This window comes from Arachis ipaensis, chromosome B10 (genome assembly GCF_059453495.1).
Source record: "Arachis ipaensis isolate K30076 ecotype BB chromosome B10, ASM5945349v1, whole genome shotgun sequence".
Lineage (NCBI taxonomy): Eukaryota > Viridiplantae > Streptophyta > Magnoliopsida > Fabales > Fabaceae > Arachis > Arachis ipaensis.
In genome coordinates, this window is record NC_142435.1 from 40,168,112 (window position 1) to 40,187,009 (window position 18,898).

Here is an 18,898-nt window from a genome sequence, read left to right on the forward strand (position 1 = left end):
TCCAATTTACATGGAAGGAGCATCTCCATTCCTACCATTGGAGCAAACAACTTTGAGCTGAAACCTCAGCTAGTTTCTCTGATGCAGCAGAACTGCAAGTTTCATGGACTTCCATCTGAAGATCCTTTTCAGTTCTTAACTGAATTCTTGCAGATCTGTGATACTGTTAAGACTAATGGAGTAAATCCTGAAGTCTACAGGCTCATGCTTTTCCCTTTTGCTGTAAGAGACAGAGCTAGAATATGGTTGGACTCTCAACCTAAAGACAGCCTGAACTCTTGGGATAAGCTAGTCACGGCTTTCTTAGCCAAGTTCTTTCCTCCTCAAAAGCTGAGCAAGCTTAGAGTGGATGTTCAAACCTTCAAACAAAAAGATGGTGAATCCCTCTATGAAGCTTGGGAAAGATACAAGCAGCTGACCAAAAAGTGTCCTTCTGACATGCTTTCAGAATGGACCATCCTAGATATATTCTATGATGGTTTATCTGAGCTATCAAAGATGTCATTGGATACTTCTGCAGGTGGATCCATTCACCTAAAGAAAACGCCTGCAGAAGCTCAAGAACTCATTGACATGGTTGCTAATAACCAGTTTATGTACACTTCTGAGAGGAATCCTGTGAGTAATGGGACGCCTATGAAGAAGGGAGTTCTTGAAATTGATACTCTGAATGCCATATTGGCTCAGAATAAAATATTGACTCAGTAAATCAATATGATTTCTCAGAGTCTGAATGGAATGCAAGCTGCATCCAACAGTACTCAAGAGGCATCTTCTGAGGAAGAAGCTTATGATCCTGAGAACTCTGCAATATCAGAGTTAAAATACATGGGTGAACCATATGGAAACACCTACAATCCATCATGGAGAAATCACCCAAATCTCTCATGGAAGGATCAAAAGCCTCAACAAGGCTTTAATAATAGTGGAAGAAACAGGTTTAGCAATAGCAAGCCTTTTCCATCATCCACTCAGCAACAGACAGAGAATTCTGAGCAGAATCCATCTTGCTTAGCAAATTTACTCTCTGATCTATCTAAGGCCACTGTGAGTTTCATGAATGAAACAAGGTCTTCCATTAGAAATTTGGAAGCACAAGTGGGCCAGCTGAGTAAAAGGATCACTGAAATCCCTCCTAGTACTCTCCCAAGCAATACAGAAGAGAATCCAAAAGGAGAGTGCAAGGCCATTGAATTAATTACCATGGCCGAACCCACAAGAGAGGAGAAGGACGTGAATCCCAAGGAAGAAGACCTCCTGGGACGTCCAGTGATCAATAAGGAGCTTCCCTCTGAGGAACCAAAGGACTCTGAGGCTCATCTAGAGACCAAAGAGATTCCATTGAACCTCCTTATGCCATTCATGAGCTCTGATGAGTATTCCTCTTCTAAAGAAAATGAGGATGTTACTGAAGAGCAAGCTGCCAAGTTCCTTGGTGCAATCATGAAGCTAAATGCCAAATTATTTGGTATTGAGACTTGGGAAGATGAACTTTCCTTGTTCACCAATGAACTAAGTGATCTGGATCAACTGACATTGCCTCAGAAGAAACAGGATCCTGGAAAGTTCATAATACCTTGTACCATAGGCACCATGATCTTTAAGGCTCTGTGTGACCTTGGTTCAAGGATAAACCTCATGCCCCTCTCTGTAATAGAGAAACTAGGAATCTATGGGGTGCAAGCTGCTAAAATCTCATTAGAGATGGCAGACAATTCAAGAAAACAGGCTTATGGACAAATAGAGGACGTGTTAGTAAAGGTTGAAGGCCTTTACATCCCTATTGATTTCATAGTCTTGGATACTGGAAAGGAAGAGGATGAATCCATCATCCTAGGAAGACCTTTCCTGGCCACAGCAAGAGCTGTGATTGATGTGGACAGAGGAAAATTGATCCTTCAATTAAATAAGGACAACCTTGTGTTTACAACTCAAGGATCTCTCTCTGCATCCATGGAGAGGAAGCAGAAAAAGCTTCTCTCAAAACAGAGTCAACCAAAGCCCCCACAGTGAAACTCTAAGTTTGGTGTTGAGAGGCCACAACCAAAATCTAAGTTTGGTGTCAAACCCCCATATCCAAACTCTAAGTTTGGTGTTGGGAGGTCTCAACAAAGTTCTGCACTTCTGTGAGGCTCCATGAGAGCTCACTGTCAAGCTATTGACATTAAAGAAGCGCTTGTTGGGAGGCAACCCAATGTTTATTTATCTAATTTTATTTTTATTTTTCATGTTTTCTTAGGTTCATGATCATGAGGAGTCACAAAATAAACAAAAAATTTAGAAACAGAATCAAAAATAGCGGAAGAAAAATCACACCCTGGAGGAAGCACCTGTCTGGCGTTCAACGCCAGAACAGAGCATGGTTCTGGCGCTGAACGCCCAAAATGGGCATCATCTGGGCGCTGAACGCCAGAATTGTACCCTGGAGAGGAGCTGGCGCTGAACGCCCAAAACAAGCATGGTTCTGGCGTTCAATGCTAGAAATGGGCAACAAATGGGCGTTGAACGCCCAAAATGGGCACCAACTTGACGCTGAACGCCCAGAGTTGTGTGCAAAGGTATTTTACATGCCTAATGGGTGCAGGGATGTAAATCCTTGACACCTCAGGATCTGTGAATTCTCACAGGATCCCCACCCACCTCAACCTCTGTCTCTCCATTCATGGTCATCCCTTCTGTTTTCCATTAACCATTCACATCCAAACACACTTCCCTCCATCTCCTCTATATCTTCTTCTTCTTCATCTATTCTTTCTTCTCTTGCTCGAGGGCAAGCAATATTCTAAGTTTGGTGTGGTAAAAGCATAAGCTTTTTGTTTGTCCATTACCATTAATGGCACCTAAGGCCAGAGAAACCTCAAGAAAGAGGAAAGGGAAGACAATTGCTTCCACCTCTGAGTCATGGGAGATGGAAAGATTCATCTCAAGGATCTATAGCTCAGTGGTAGAACATGTGACTGCAAATCAAGAGATCCCTGAGATACCTCAGGGGATGCATCTTCCTCCACAAAACTATTGGGAGCAAATCAACACCTCCCTAGGAGAATTAAGTTCCAACATGGGACAATTAAGGGTGGCACATCAAGAGCACTTCATCATCCTTCATGAAATTAGAGAAGATCAAAAAGCAATGAGGGAGGAGCAACAAAGACAAGGAAGAGACATAGAAGAGCTCAAGGACATCATTGGTTCCTCAAGAAGGAAATGCCACCATCACTAAGGTGGACTCATTCCTTGTTCTTATTTCTTCTGTTTTTCGTTTTCTATATTATGTGCTTATCTATGTTTGTGTCTTCATTACATGATCATTAGTAGTTAGTAACTATGTCTTAAAGTTATGAATGTCCTATGAATCCATCACCTCTCTTAAATGAAAAATGTTTTAATTCAAAAGAACAAGAAGTACATGAGTTTTGAATTTATCCTTGAACTTAGCTTAATTATATTGATGTGGTGACAATGCTTCTTGTTTTCTGAATGAATGCTTGAACAGTGCATATGTCTTTTGAAGTTGTTGTTTAAGAATGTTAAATATGTTGGCTCTTGACAGAATGATGACAAGGAGACATGTTATTTGATAATCTGAAAAATCATAAAAATGATTCTTGAAGAAAGAAAAAGCAGCAAAGAACAAAGCTTGCAGAAAAAAAAAATAGGCAAAAAAAATAGAAAGAAAAAGCAAGCAGAAAAAGCCAAAAGCTCTTAAAACCAAGAGGCAAGAGCAAAAATCCAATAACCCTTAAAACCAAAAGGCAAGGGTAAATAAAAAGGATCCCAAGGCTTTGAGCATCAGTGGATAGGAGGGCCTAAAGGAATAAAATCCTGGCCTAAGCGGCTAAACCAAGCTGTCCTAACCATGTGCTTGTGGCGTGAAGGTGTCAAGTGAAAACTTGAGACTGAGCGGTTAAAGTCAAGGTCCAAAGCAAAAGAAGAGTGTGCTTAAGAACCCTGGACACCTCTAATTGGGGACTTTAGCAAAGCTGAGTCACAATCTGAAAAGGTTCACCTAATTATGTGTCTGTGGCATTTATGTATCCGGTGGTAATACTGGAAAACATGGTGCTTAGGGCCACGGCCAAGACTCATAAAATAGCTGTGTTCAAGAATCATCATACTGAACTAGGAGAATCAATAACACTATCTGAACTCTGAGTTCCTATAGATGCCAATCATTCTGAACCTCAATGGATAAAGTGAGATGCCAAAACTATTCAAGAGGCAAAAAGCTACAAGTCCCGCTCATCTGATTGGAGCTATGTTTCATTGATACTTTGGGATTTATAGTATATTCTCTTCTTTTTATCCTATTTGATTTTCAGTTGCTTGGGGACAAGCAACAATTTAAGTTTGGTGTTGTGATGAGCGGATAATTTATACGCTTTTTGGCATTGTTTTTAGTATGTTTTTAGTAGAATCTAGTTACTTCTAGGGATGCTTTCATTAGTTTTTATGTTAAATTCACATTTCTGGACTTTACTATGAGTTTATATGTTTTTCTGTGATTTCAGGTATTTTCTGGCTGAAATTGAGGGACTTGAGCAAAAGATCAGATTCAGAGGTTGAAGAAAGACTGCTGATGCTGTTGGATTCTGACCTCCCTGCACTCAAAATGGATTTTCTGGAGCTAAAGAATTCAAAATGGCGCGCTTCCAACTGCATTGGAAAGTAGACATCCAGGGCTTTCCATCAATATATAATAGTCCATACTTTGCCCAAGTTTAGATGACGCAAACTGGCGTTCAACGCCAGCTCTCTGCCCAATTCTGGCGCCCAGCGCCAGAAACAAGCTGCAAAGTGGAGTTCAACGCCCAAACTGGCACAAAAGCTGGCGTTCAACTCCAAGAAGGACCTCTACACGTGCAACACTCAAGCTCAGCCCAAGCACACACCAAGTGGGCCCCGGAAGTGGATTTATGCATCAATTACTTACTTCTGTAAATCCTAGTAGCTAGTTTATTATAAATAGGACATTTTACTATTGTATTTGACATCCTGGATTGTATTATTGATCCTGTGATCACGTTTTGGGGGCTGGCCATTCGGCCATGCCTGGACCTCTCACTTATGTATTTTTAACGGTAGAGTTTCTACACTCCATAGATTAAGGTGTGGAGCTCTATTGTTCCTCAAAGATTAATGCAAAGTACTACTGTTTTCTATTCAATTCATCTTATTTCGCTTCTAAGATATTCATTCGCACTTCAACCTGAATGTGATGAATGTGACAATCATCATCATTCCCTATGAACGCGTGCCTGACAACCACTTCCGTTCTACATTAGATTGAATGAGTATCTCTTAGATCTCTTAATCAGAATCTTCGTGGTGTAAGCTAGAATGATGGCGGCATTCAAGAGAATCCGGAAAGTCTAAACCTTGTCTGTGGTATTCCGAGTAGGATTCAATGATTGAATGACTGTGACGAGCTTCAAACTCACGAGTGCTGGGCGTAGTGACAGACGCAAAAGGAGGGTGAATCCTATTCCCGCATGATCGGGAACCTCAGATGATTAGCCGTGCCGTGACAGGGCATCTTGGACCATTTTCACAAGAGGAGGGGATGTAGCCACTGACAACGGTGATGCCCTTGCATAAAGCCAGCCATGGAAAGGAGTAGGATTGATTGGATGAAGGCAGCAGGAAAGCAGAGGTTTAGAGGAACGAAAGCATCTCTATGCGCTTATCTGAAATTCTCACCAATGATCTACATAAGTATTTCTATCCTTCTTTTATTAATTAATTTCGAAAACCCCAGTAATATTTTATATCCGCCTGACTGAGATTTACAAGGTGACCATAGCTTGCTTCATACCAACAATCTCCATGGGATTCGACCCTTACTCACGTAAGGTATTACTTGGACGACCCAATGCACTTGCTGGTTAGTTATGCGAAGTTGTGAAGATATGTTTAGACCATGGTTCTGTGTATCCGCTTTTGGTGCCATTGCCAGGAAATCAATTTCGAACAATAATTCACAACCTGAGTAACAATTTCGCATACCATTGCTCCTCCCAAGATTTCAATTCTTCATGTTCCTCCCATTTTGTACATGCTTTCCTCCTCTCTTCTAGGTCATTCCTACCCTATAATTCCTGAAATTACTCAGCAAATACAAAACGGCATCGAATGGCAATAGAAGAGGATTAAAATATGGCAATTTTAAGGCAAAATAAGCATGTTTTCCATCATGGAGCAATATTGGGAAGTGAACACAAAACCATGCATTTCTTACGAATAAGTGTGAGAAATATTGATAAAATCCCCCAAAATAAGTACAAGATAAACCACAAAATTAGGATTTATTATTGTGTTTTCTATTTTAGGTTTTTCTAGAATACACAGGCTGTTAATTTGCTATCTATTTCTTTTATTTCTTACATTTAGTTGGTAATTGCTGGAGTTTTAAATAGCCAATTGCTCTTGATTTTGTGAGTGTGTTTTAGGGGGTTAGTGTTGTCCCTGAATAGTGTTAGCATCAGGGTTGAAGTGTGCATCATGTTACATGATGTAACGGCAGAAGTTAACTAATTAAGAGATTTTAAATAAAAGGATAGCGTTTCATGTATAGCTCTTAACCAGCTAAGATCCGCCTCACCAATTTAAAAAGGGGTGTCACGAAATTCAGAAATAAAAGTACTGGGAGTATGAGTCCTAGGTCGTCTCCCAACGAGTTGCAGGAAAGAGTGCTAATTTATTAATCAGAAAATTCCCAGAAAGTTGAGTTTTGATAATGAGTAATTAAAATATTGTGAATTAAAGCAATAAAAACAAACTAAGAATAATTATTGATTTTCTAAATAAAAGGCATTTACTGGGGGAATAATTAAATGGAAGTCCTATCCTTGTTGGGATCTTCTCAAGTGTAGTGTAAAGAGGTTATTGTTCTCACTTGGTTAACCCTTACTGAGTAAAGGAAAGTATAGTGACTGAACTAACTCTACCCGCAATTCCTAGTCCTTTCCCTTAGGGAGGTTGACGATCGGTTTTTCTATCGGTAAAGAAATATAAAAATATGATCGCGTTGTAAGTATAGCTTCTAAACCAATAGAAAATCCTTTCGTACAAACGTTTTGGTTGTCACAAGTAACAAACCCCTTTTAAAATTGATAATTGAAGTCTTTAAACCTCGGGTCGTCTTCTCAAGGAACTGTAGGGAGGTGTTCTTATTATTGGTTATGAGTTTTGTAAATTGGGGGTTTTGAAAGTAAGGAACAAGTAATTTAAATGACAAGTAAAATAAACAAATAACTGTAAAATAAACTCTTGGCAAGGTATGGAAATTTGGAAGTCCTATCCTAGTTACTCCTATGAGAATTGAAGTTAATCCCACTTAGTTAACCTTTACGAAAGCAAGGGAAAGTTAAGTGAACTAATTAGTTAGATTCCCAAGTCCTAGCCAACTCCTAAGGAAAGACTAGAATTAGTGGAATTCCTGTCAATTAGCCGACATAACAATCAATCACGATAAGTTGATAACTCAAGAGCCTCTAGTTAATCAATTAAAGCCAAGAATATAAAAAGCTAAATAAGAATCATAAATCTGAAATACCTCAATTGCATTAATAAGAGAAAATCAATCTAAACATAGAGAGTTCATAAGCCAATTTGGCAACATAAGTAATTAAATGAGAGCATTAAAGTATCTAAAAGTAAAAGAGAAATATAAAGTAAAAGAAATATTGAACCTGATGAAGAGTTGAAATCCTAAATCCTTTAAGAGGAATCCTAATCCTAAAACGTAAGAGAGAGGAGAGAACCTTTCCCTCTAAAAACTACATCTAAACTGTGAAAAGTGAATAATTGAAGGCCTCCATTTTGAATGGATGCATTTCCCTACTTTATAACCTCTAATCTGTGCTTTCTGTACGTGGATCTGGGCCAAAAAGGGTTTCAGAAATCGCTGGGAGCGTTTTCTGCAGTTTCTGGTGCGTGGCGTCCGTCACGCGTCTGCGTGGGTCACGCGGTCGCGTCATCTGGGAGTTTTCCTTATCACGCATTCGCTTTGGTCACGCGTACGCATCATTTGTGTTCTGCTCAAGGCACGCGTCCGCGTCAGTCACGCATTCGCGTCACTGCCTTTTCGCGCTAGGCACGTGGCTGCGTCGTCCATGCGTTCGCGTCGCTGCCAGTTTATTCAAAAACTCCATTTTGTGCTTTCCTTCCATTTTTGTATGTTTCTTTTCCATCCTTTAAATCATTCCTGCCTTAGGAGATCTGAAAATACTCAACACACAAATCACGGCATCGAATGGTAATAAAAGGTAATTAAAATAATTATTTTTAAAGCATAGGAAACATATTTTTTTCACATATATCACATCATAAGGAAGGGAAAGTAAAACCATGCAATTTCACATGAATAAGTGGGTGAATGGTTGAATAAATCACTTAAATTGAGCACAAAATATATCATAAAATATGGGTTTATCAACCTCCCCACACTTAAACAGTAGCATGTCCTCATGCTAAATCCAAGATAAAGAGTAAGGTAAGGTTAAAGTGGTGGAATCTCATGCAATGCAATCTATTCTAAATGCAACTACCTAAATGAATCATGCAATTCTAATTATTATTCACTTGTATATAAAGCTTACATGTAGTTAGGTTAATTCATATCCTCAAGGAATCATATATGCATAGCCAGACCTTAGATAATGTTAAAGCACTTTTACAATTGAGATGGGTAAAAATATTTCACAAACTTGCAAGACAATTAACAATTTAAGCAGAGATATATGGTGATGAGCTATTGAACCCTCACTGGAATTTGTGTTTACTCTCTAGTCACTTAGTGTTTATTGGGTTGATCACTCTATTATTTTTCTATCCTTACTTTCTATAACATTGTTCTTCATCTAACCAATCAACAATTATAGAATACAGACATACAAAAATCATGAGATCTTTTTCAAGGTTGTAATGGGGCCAAGGTAAAGGTAAGGGTATACGTATAAGGCTAAGTGAGCTAATAAGTGAATCCTTGATTAGTCTAAGATCTCACCTAACATACATATTTTATAGATCAAAGTTTCTTTAACCTATTTGCCCAAATTTTTTCACTTTGTATTGTAAGCGCATGCATTAACTTTAATTTTGCCCCATGTTTATTGATTCTTTTTATTTTGCAATTGGAGAATTTTTGTATCCCCTTTATTTAAATACTGAATTTTTTTTTTCAATGCACCTGGTAATTCAATTATTTTGATTTCACATGAGCATGCTTCCCAAATTTTTATTTTGAAACATCTTATTCTTTTTAAATTTCTACTTTGTTTCTATCATCCATGTTCCTATAAAATTCCCTATTCTTAAATTTTACACAATATCTATCTTAAGCTAACCAAGGATTCAACTTGGGATTTTTATTTTGTTTTTCTGCTTAAGCCTAGTAATTTGGTTTATAAAATAAGAGGGAATTAAAAAGCTCAAAGGGGGCTAACAAGGGTGATGCACAAGGTAGGCTAATTTGGGGTAAGTGAGGAAAAATTCAAATGATGGCCTCAATCATCTCTTGGTATGTATCTATATTCTATATTGGACATATAGATTAAAACAAAGTAAAGAACATCAGAATGAAAAATAAGGGTAAAACACACAGGAATGAAATGTATGGTTTGAATGTAACCATACAATTAAGCTCAAGACTCACAGGCTGTGTGTTCTCTAGCTCAAAAATCATATATCAGTTATACATGTCATGCAAGTAAAAATTAAGAGTTTCCATTATTCTCAATGTAAATCTTAGGGTGGCCCTTAAAATCTTAGTGTTGTTCCTTGATGAAATGTTGTTAACTAACTAACATGTAATGCTATATATACAAGGTGTGTGGATTGTTTTAATTTACTAAGATTTCTAATTTACTCCTTTTATTTTCAATTAAACCAAACTATCATATGCTAAAAGGGTAAACTATACTAATTAATCCACATATTCTATAACTAATAAGTTTAGAATTGCAAACTGAACTAAATGGCTAAGATATAAACTAAAGTGCAAAATGCAAAAAATAGGGTAGAAATACAGCAAAAGAACAATGTATAAGTACTGAAAAATAAAAATAAAAATAAAAATACAGGAAAATAACAAAATAAGATAAAAGAGTCTGTAGTGGTTCACCAAAAAGTTACGCTAGGAATGGCTACCTCCCCACACTTAAAGTAAAGCATCGTCCTCGATGCTCACTCAAGCTGGGTGTGAAGGAGTGTCATCATTGGAAGGATGGGCTGCTGGAGTCTCGGTGGTGGCCGAAGGATCTGCAGACAGGATAAGGGTAGGAGGATCTGTCTGCTGTAGTGGAGGTGCTGACTGGAGAGGGATCTCTGGATCTGTGGCCTGAATCTGATGTGGCTCCTTATGCTGTGGTGCGGCCTGCTCTGGTCCTACCTGCTTAGCCTCTCTCTGTGCATGTGTCTCATCCTCATGCTCGTCCGTCTCCTCCTCAGATGGCTCTGATGGTGTGTCAGGCTCGGAGGGGATGTCGCCGCCAGATCGGATCATCAACTTGAGGTGCTCATAGCGTCGCTTGTTGTGACGCTTAGATCTCTCATATTGCCGCCGGTTGCGGCGCTCTATCTGGTCCAGCTGCTGAAATAAGCGATGCACGAGGTGGTAAACGGGCTCTGAGGCAGGTGGAGGTGCAGTGGTGGTAGCTGGGGCAGCAGTAGATGAAGAATGGACAGCTGAAGGTGTGGCTGTCTCATCAGAAGCGGTGAGGAATGGGGGTCTATAACCCAAAGCCTGAAAATTCCTGCTGTGAGGGATAATCTTTTTGCAGTTTGCAGCAGGTGGCTTCTCATCAGTGATGAGCGGATAATTTATACGCTTTTTGACATTGTTTTTAGTATGTTTTTAGTAGGATCTAGTTACTTTTAGGGATGTTTTCATTAGTTTTTATGTTAAATTCACATTTCTGGACTTTACTATGAGTTTGTGTGTTTTTCTGTGATTTCAGGTATTTTCTGGCTGAAATTGAGGGACTTGAGCGGAAATCAGATTCAGAGGTTGAAGAAGGACTGCTGATGCTGTTGGATTCTGACCTCCCTGCACTCAAAGTGGATTTTCTGTAGCTAAAAAACTCGAAATGGCGCGCTTCCAATTGCGTTGGAAAGTAGACATCCAGGGCTTTCCAGAAATATATAATAGTCTATACTTTGGCAAAGAATAGATGATGTAAACTGGCGTTCAATGCCAGCTTTCTGCCCAAATCTGGCGTCCAGCGCCAGAAAAGGATCCAAAACCAGAGTTGAACGCCCAAACTGGCACAAAAACTGGCGTTCAACTCCAGAAATGATCTCTACACGTGTAACACTCAAGCTCAGCCCAATCACACACCAAGTGAGCCCCGGAAGTGGATTTATGCATCAATTACTTACTCATGTAAACCCTAGTGACTAGTTTATTATAAATAGGACCTTTTACTATTGTATTAGACATCTTTGGATCTTGGGATTATCTTTTGATCTATTGATCACGTTTTGGGGGCTGGCCATCTCGGCCATGCCTGGACCCTTCACTTATGTAATTTTAACGGTAGAGTTTCTACACTCCATAGATTAAGGTGTGGAGCTCTGCTGTTCCTCAAAGATTAATGCAAAGTACTACTGTTTTCTATTCAATTCATCTTATTTCGCTTCTAAGATATTCATTCGCTCTTCACCCTGAATGTGATGAACGTGACAATCATCATCATTCCCTATGAACGCGTGCCTGACAACCACTTCCGTTCTACCTTCGACTGAATGAGTATCTCTTAGATCTCCTAACCAGAATCTTCGTGGCGTAAGCTAGAATGATGGCGGCATTCAAGAGAATCCGGAAAGTCTAAACCTTGTCTGTGGTATTCCGAGTAGGATTCAATGATTGAATGACTGTGACGAGCTCCAAACTCGCGATTGCACGGCGTTAATGACAAACGCAAAAGTATAGTAAATCCTATTCCAGCATGATCGAGAACCGACAGATGAATAGCCGTGCCGTGATAGGGTGCGTTGACCATTTTCACTGAGAGGATAAGATGAAGCCATTGACAAGGGTGATGCCTCCAGACGATTAGCCGTGCCATGACAGGGCATTGGATCATTTTCCCGAGAGATGACCGAAAGTAGCCGTTGACAATGGTGATGTATCACATAAAACCAGCCATGGAAAGGAGTAAGACTGACTGGATGAAGATAGCAGGAAAGCAGAGGTTCAGAGGAACGAAAAGCATCTCCATTCGCTTATCTGAAACTCTCACCAATGATTTACATAAGTACCTCTATCCCTATTCTATTAATTATTATTCGAAAATACCATTATCAATTTATATCTGCCTAACTGAGATTTGCAAGGTGACCATAGCTTGCTTCATACCAACAATCTCCGTGTGATTCGACCCTTACTCACGTAAGGTATTACTTGGACGACCCAGTGTACTTGCTGGTTAGTTACACGGAGTTGTGAACCATGGTCTTGGCATCATGTTTTTGGCGCCAATTCCAGGGAAAGAAAGAGCAATAAATTTTACATAATTAAAGTGTAATCACAATTTCCGCGTACCAAGTTTTTGGCGCCGTTGCCGGGGATTGTTCGAGTATGGACAACTGACGGTTCATCCTGTTGCTCAGATTAGGTAATTTTCTTTTTGTTTTCTTTTCAAAAATTTTTCAAAAATATTTCAAAATTTTCTCACCTGTTTTCGAAAAAAAAATTTTAGATTCAAAATTTTTAAGAATGAATTCTAGTGTTTCATGAAGCATGTGAAGCCTGGCTGGCTATAAAGCCATGTCTAAATTTATTTGGACTGAGGCTTCCACCTGTCAAAGAAGAAAACTTATATGCCTGATTTGAATCCTGCTGAAGCTTGGCTGGCCATTGGCCATGTCTAGTGTTTTGGACTGAAGCTTTCATTGAAAGCTTGGCTGGCTAGTGAGCCATGTCTAATTCCTGGACTGAAGCTTTAGACTAACATGGCAATATTCCTGGAATTCATATTAAAAATTTTGGAATCCTTATTTTCCTTTCTTTCTAAATAATTTTCGAAAAATGTAAAATAAAAATCCAAAAAAAATTAGAAAATCATAAAAATCAAAAAAATATTTTGTGTTTCTTGTTTGAGTCTTGAGTCATATCATAAGTTTGGTGTCACTTGCATATGCATCTTGCATTTTTCGAAAATATCATGCATTCATAGTGTTCTTCATGATCTTCAAGTTGTTCTTGGTAAGTCTTCTTGTTTGATCTTGATGATTTTTTTGTTTTGTGTTGTATGGTGTTTTTCATATGCATTCTTGAATTCTTAGTGCGTAAGCATTAAAGAATTCTAAGTTTGGTGTCTTGCATGTTTTCTTTGCATTAAAAAATTTTTCAAAAATATGTTCTTAATGTTCATCTTGACATTCATAGTGTTCTTGGCGTTCATCTTGACATTCATAGCATTCTTGCATTCATCACATGTTTTGATCTAAAACTCTCATGCATTGCATCATTTTTCATGTTTTTCTCTCTTATCATAAAAATTTCAAAAATCAAAAAAAATATTTTTCCCTTTTTCTCCCATCAAATTCAAAAATTGAGCTGGCTTTTTCAAAAATTTTTAAAAATCAAAGTTGTTTCTTATGAGTTAAATCAAATTTTCAATTTGAAAATCTTATCTTTTTCAAAATCTTTTTCAAAAATCAAATCTTTTTCAAAATTCTTAGTTATTTTCAAAAATTCCAAAAATATTTTTCAAAAATCTTTTTCTTATTTTTATATCAAATTTTCGAAAATAACATAATCAATTAATGTTTTGATTCAAAAATTTGAAGTTTGTTACTTGCTTGTTAAGAAAGATTCAAACTTTAACCTCTTCTTTCATGGAAGGGTCACTGCTTAGATACAGATGCTGATTCCTGGCAACTGTATCAATGAGCTCTTGGGCCTCTTCAATTGTCTTTCTCATATGGATAGATCCACCAGCTGAGTAATCTAGAGACATCTGAGCTCCTTCTGCAAGCCCATAATAGAAGATGTCTAACTGAACCCACTCTGAGAACATTTCAGAGGGGCATTTTCATAGCATCTCTCTGTATCTCTCCCAGGCATCATAAAGAGATTCATTATCTCCTTGCTTGAAGCCTTGGATGTCCAGCCTTAGCTGTGTCATCCTTTTTGGAGGGAAATATTGATTCAGGAATTTTTCTGTCAGCTGTTTCCATGTCTTTATGCTTGCCTTAGGTTGGTTATTTAACCACCTCTTAGCTTGATCTTTTACAGCAAATGGAAACAGTAATAGTCTGTAGACATCCTGATCTATTTCCTAATCATGTACTGTGTCAGCAATTTGTAAAAATTGTGCCAGAAACTCTGTAGGTTCTTCCTGTGGAAGACCGGAATACTGGCAGCTTTGCTGCACCATGATAATGAGCTGAGGATTCAACTCAAAGCTACTGACTCCAATGGAGGGTATGCAGATACGACTCCCATATGAAGCAGTAGAGGGGTTAGAATATGACCCCAGAGTCCTCCTGGACTGTTCATTTCCGCTTAGGTCCATGATGGAGAAAGGGAGATGATGTAAAATAGAAAAAATATTTTTATTTATTTATTTATTAATTTATTTCGAAAATAAAATAAATCAAAATAAAATAAATAAAAATGAGTAAAAGATTTTCGAAAAAGTGAGGAGAGAGAAAGTGGTTAGGAGATTTTGAAAAAGATATGATGATTTTTGAAAAAGGTTTTAAATTTTGAAATAAAAATCTGAATTTTTAAAGGAGAGAGAAAAACAATAAGATAACACAGGATTTAAAATTTTTAGATCTGAGGTTCCTTATTTTCGAAAATTTTGGGGGGGGGGAAACACCAAGGAACACCAAACTTAAAAATTTTAAGATCAAGACACAAGGAAAACTTAAGAACACTTTGAAGATTCACAAGAACACGAGAACACAAAGGAAGAATACCAAACTTAAAATTTTTAGAAAACCAAAATAAATTTTCGAAAAACACAGAAAAACCAACAAGAAAACACCAAACTTAAAGTTTGGCACAGGATTTAATAGAAAAATTATTTTTTTGAAAAAGATTTTTAAAAAGAAAATAAGGATTCTAAGATTCTAACACAACAATAAAAAGAGACTCTAAACAAAAAGAGAATTTTTTTCCTAATCTAAGCAACAAAATAAACCGTTAGTTGTCCAAACTCGAACAATCCCCGGCAACGGCGCCAAAAACTTGGTGCACAAATTGTGAATCACACTTTTCACAACTCGTACCACTGACCAGCAAGTGCACTGGGTCGTCCAAGTAATACCTCACGTGAGTAAGGGTCGAATCCCACGGAGATTGTTGGTTTGAAGCAATCTATGGTTATCTTGTAAATCTTAGTCAGGAAGTCAATTATGTTTATCAGTTGAATTGCAAATAAACAAGAGAGCATGGATTAAAGGTTACTTGTTATGCAGTAATGGAGAATATGTTGGAGTTTTGGAGATGCTTTGTCTTCTGAATCTCTGCTTTCCTCTGTCTTCTTGTTCACGCACGCACGTCCTCCTATGGCAAGCTGTGTGTTGGTGGATCACCGTTGTCAATGGCTACCTTCCATCCTTCCAGTGAAAACTACGCTCACGCGCTCTGTCACAGCACGGCTAATCACCGGTTGGTTCTCGATCCGGTTGGAATAGAATCCCTTGATTCCTTTGCGTTTGTCACTAACGCCCAGCCTTCAGGAGTTTGAAGCTCGTCACAGTCATTCAATCCTTGAATCCTACTCGGAATACCACAGACAAGGTTTAGACTTTCCGGATTCTCATGAATGCAGCCATCAATTCTAGCTTATACCACGAAGATTCTGATTAAGAGATCTAAGAGATACTCATTCAATCTGATATAGAACGGAGGTGGTTGTCAGGCACACGTTCGTGGGTTGAGAATGGTGATGATTGTCACGGATCATCACCTTCATCACAGTTAAGCGCGAATGAACATCTTAGATAGGAACAAGCGTGCTTGAATAGAAAACAGAAATACTTGCATTAATTCATCGAGGCACAGCAGAGCTCCTCGCCCCCAACAATGGAGTTTAGAGACTCATGCCATCAAAGAGTACAAAGTTCAGATCTAAAATGTCATGAGATGCAAAATAAGTCTCTAAAAGTTGTTTAAATACAAAACTAGTAGCCTAGGTTTACAAAAAATGAGTAAACTATGATGGATGATGCAGAGATCCACTTCTGGAGCCCACTTGGTGTGTGCTGGGGCTGAGATTTAAGCAATTCACGTGCAGAGGCCATTTGTGGAGTTGAACGCCAGTTTTTGTGCCAGTTTGGGCGTTCAACTCCAGCTTTTGATCCTTTTCTGGCGCTAGACGCCAGAATTGGGCAGAGAACTGGCGTTGAACGCCGGTTTACGTCGTCTATCCTTATGCAAAGTATGGACTATTATATGTTTCTGGAAAGCCCTGGATGTCTACTTTCCAACGCAATTAGAAGCGTGCCATTTCAAGTTCTGTAGCTCCAGAAAATCCACTTTGAGTGCAGAGAGGCCAGAATCCAACAGCATCAGCAGTCGTTTTTCAGCCTGAATCAGATTTTTGCTCAGCTCCTTCAATTTCAGCCAGAAAAATACCTGAAATTACAGAAAAATACACAACTCATAGTAAAGTCCAGAAATATGAATTTTTCCTAAAAACTAATGAAAATAGACTAAAAACTAACTAGAACATACTCAAAACTATATGAAATTAACCCCAAAAAGCGTATAAAATATCCGCTCATCACAACACCAAACTTAAACTGTTGCTTGTCCTCAAGCAACTAGACAAATAAAATAGAAGACTAATAGGTTGAGAAGCAATAATATCTCAGAGTTTTTGAGTGAAGCTCAGATTCTAATTAGATGAGCGGGACTCGTAGCTTTTTGCTTCTGAACAGTTTTGGCATCTCACTTTATCCATTGAAGCTCAGAGTGATTGGCATCTATAGGAACTTAGAATTCAGATAGTGTTATTGATTCTCCTATTTCAGTGTGATGATTCTTGAACACAGCTATTTTATGAGTCTTGGCCGTGGCCCTAAGCACTTTATTTTCCAGTATTACCACCGGATACATAAATGTCACAGACACATAATTGGGTGAACCTTTTAGATTGTGACTCAGCTTTGCTAAAGTCCCCAATTAGAGGTGTCCAGAGTTCTTAAGCACACTCTTCTTCTTGCCTTGGACCTTGACTTTAACCGCTCAGTCTCAAGTTTTCACTTGACACCTTCACGCCACAAGCACATGGTTAGGGACAGCTTGGTTTAGCCGCTTAGACCAGGATTTTATTCCTTTAGGCCCTCCTATCCACTGATTCTCAAAGCCTTGGGATCCTTTTTATTTGCCCTTGCCTTCTGGTTTTAAGGGTTATTGGCTTTTTGCTCTTGCCTCTTGGTTTTAAGAGCTTTTGGCTTTTTCTGCTTGCTTTTTCTTTTTCTTTCTAAATTTTTTTTTCTGCAAGCTTTGTTCTTTGCTGCTTTTTCTTGCTTCAAGAATCATTTTTATGATTTTTCAGATTATCAAATAACATGTCTCCTAGTCATCATTCTTTCAAGAGCCAACATATTTAACAGTCTTAAACAACGAATTCAAAAGACATATGCACTGTTCAAGCATTCATTCAGAAGACAGAAAGCATTGCCACCACATTTAACTAATTAGAATTTCTCTTATTAAAACTCAAAATTTTATTGCCTCTTATTCAAAAGATCTACTACTTTATTCATGTTTGTTGATGATGAGAAAAATTAAACTATAGCTTAATTGGGGATAAAATCAAAATAGACACTAATTACTACTAATGATCATGTAATGAAGACACCAACATAGATAAGCACTTAACATAGAGGAAACGAAAAATAGAGAAAGTAAGAACAAGGAACGAGTTCATCTTAGTGATGATGGCATTTCCTTCTTGAGGAACCAATGATGTTCTTGAGCTCTTTTATGTCTCTTCCTTGCCTTTGTGGCTTGATTCCTAGTGATTTTTGGTATTTCTATCCTCAGTTGCATCCCTTGAGGTATCTCAGGGATCTCTTGATTTGCAGCCACATGTTCTACCACTGAGCTATAGATCCTTCACATAACTGTTTTACCACACCAAACTTAGAATGTTGCTCGCCCTCGAGTAAAAGAAGAAGGAATATATGAAGAAGAAGATGTGGAAAAAAAACTAGGATTATGAGGAGGGAAGGTGGGGATCCTGTGGGGTCCACAGATCTTGAAATGATCCTGTGAGGTCCACAGATCTTGAGGTGTCAAGGCATTTACATCCCTGCACCAATTTAGGCATGCAAAATGCCCTTGCACACAACTCTGGGCGTTCAGCGCCAAGTTGGTGCCTATTTTGGGCGTTCAACGCCCATTTACTAGCCATTTCTGGCGTTGAACGCCAGAACCATGCTTGTTCTGGGTGTTCAGCGCCAGGATGTTGCCCATTTTGGGCGTTCAGCGCCAGAACCAGGCTCTGTTCTGGCGTTGAACGCCAGACAGGTGCTTCCTCCAGGGTGTGATTTTTCTTCTACTGTTTTTGATTCCATTTTCAATTTTTAATATTTATTTTGTGACTCCACATGATCATGAACCTAATAAAACATGAAAAACCATGAAAATAAATAAAAATTGGGTTGCCTCCCAACAAGCACTTCTTTAATGTCCTTAGCTGGACCTTGCTGAGCTTTTAATCTAGCTTCAACCTTGAGCACTCTTGCTCAATATTGTCTTCAAGATAGTGCTTGATTTTCTGTCCATTAACAATGAACTTCTTGTCAGAATCAATATCTTGAAGCTCTACTGATGACAAGTCATCTTAGCCCATTTTAGCTAGTCTTTTTCTTTAGTTTTCATTAGAATTGTGCACTTTCTTGAGCTACAAGCAAGCTAATTGAGTAGATTTTC

At 38.4% G+C, this 18,898-nt stretch overlaps 1 non-coding gene across 1 annotated transcript; it reads right to left on the reverse strand.

The window, feature by feature from the left end:
* Window positions 1-336: 336 nt before the first annotated feature.
* Window positions 337-444, reverse strand: LOC148579783 (small nucleolar RNA R71). The gene has a single exon (XR_015896093.1). It is a non-coding gene; the product is annotated as a small nucleolar RNA R71 (small nucleolar RNA).
* Window positions 445-18,898: the final 18,454 nt, after the last annotated feature.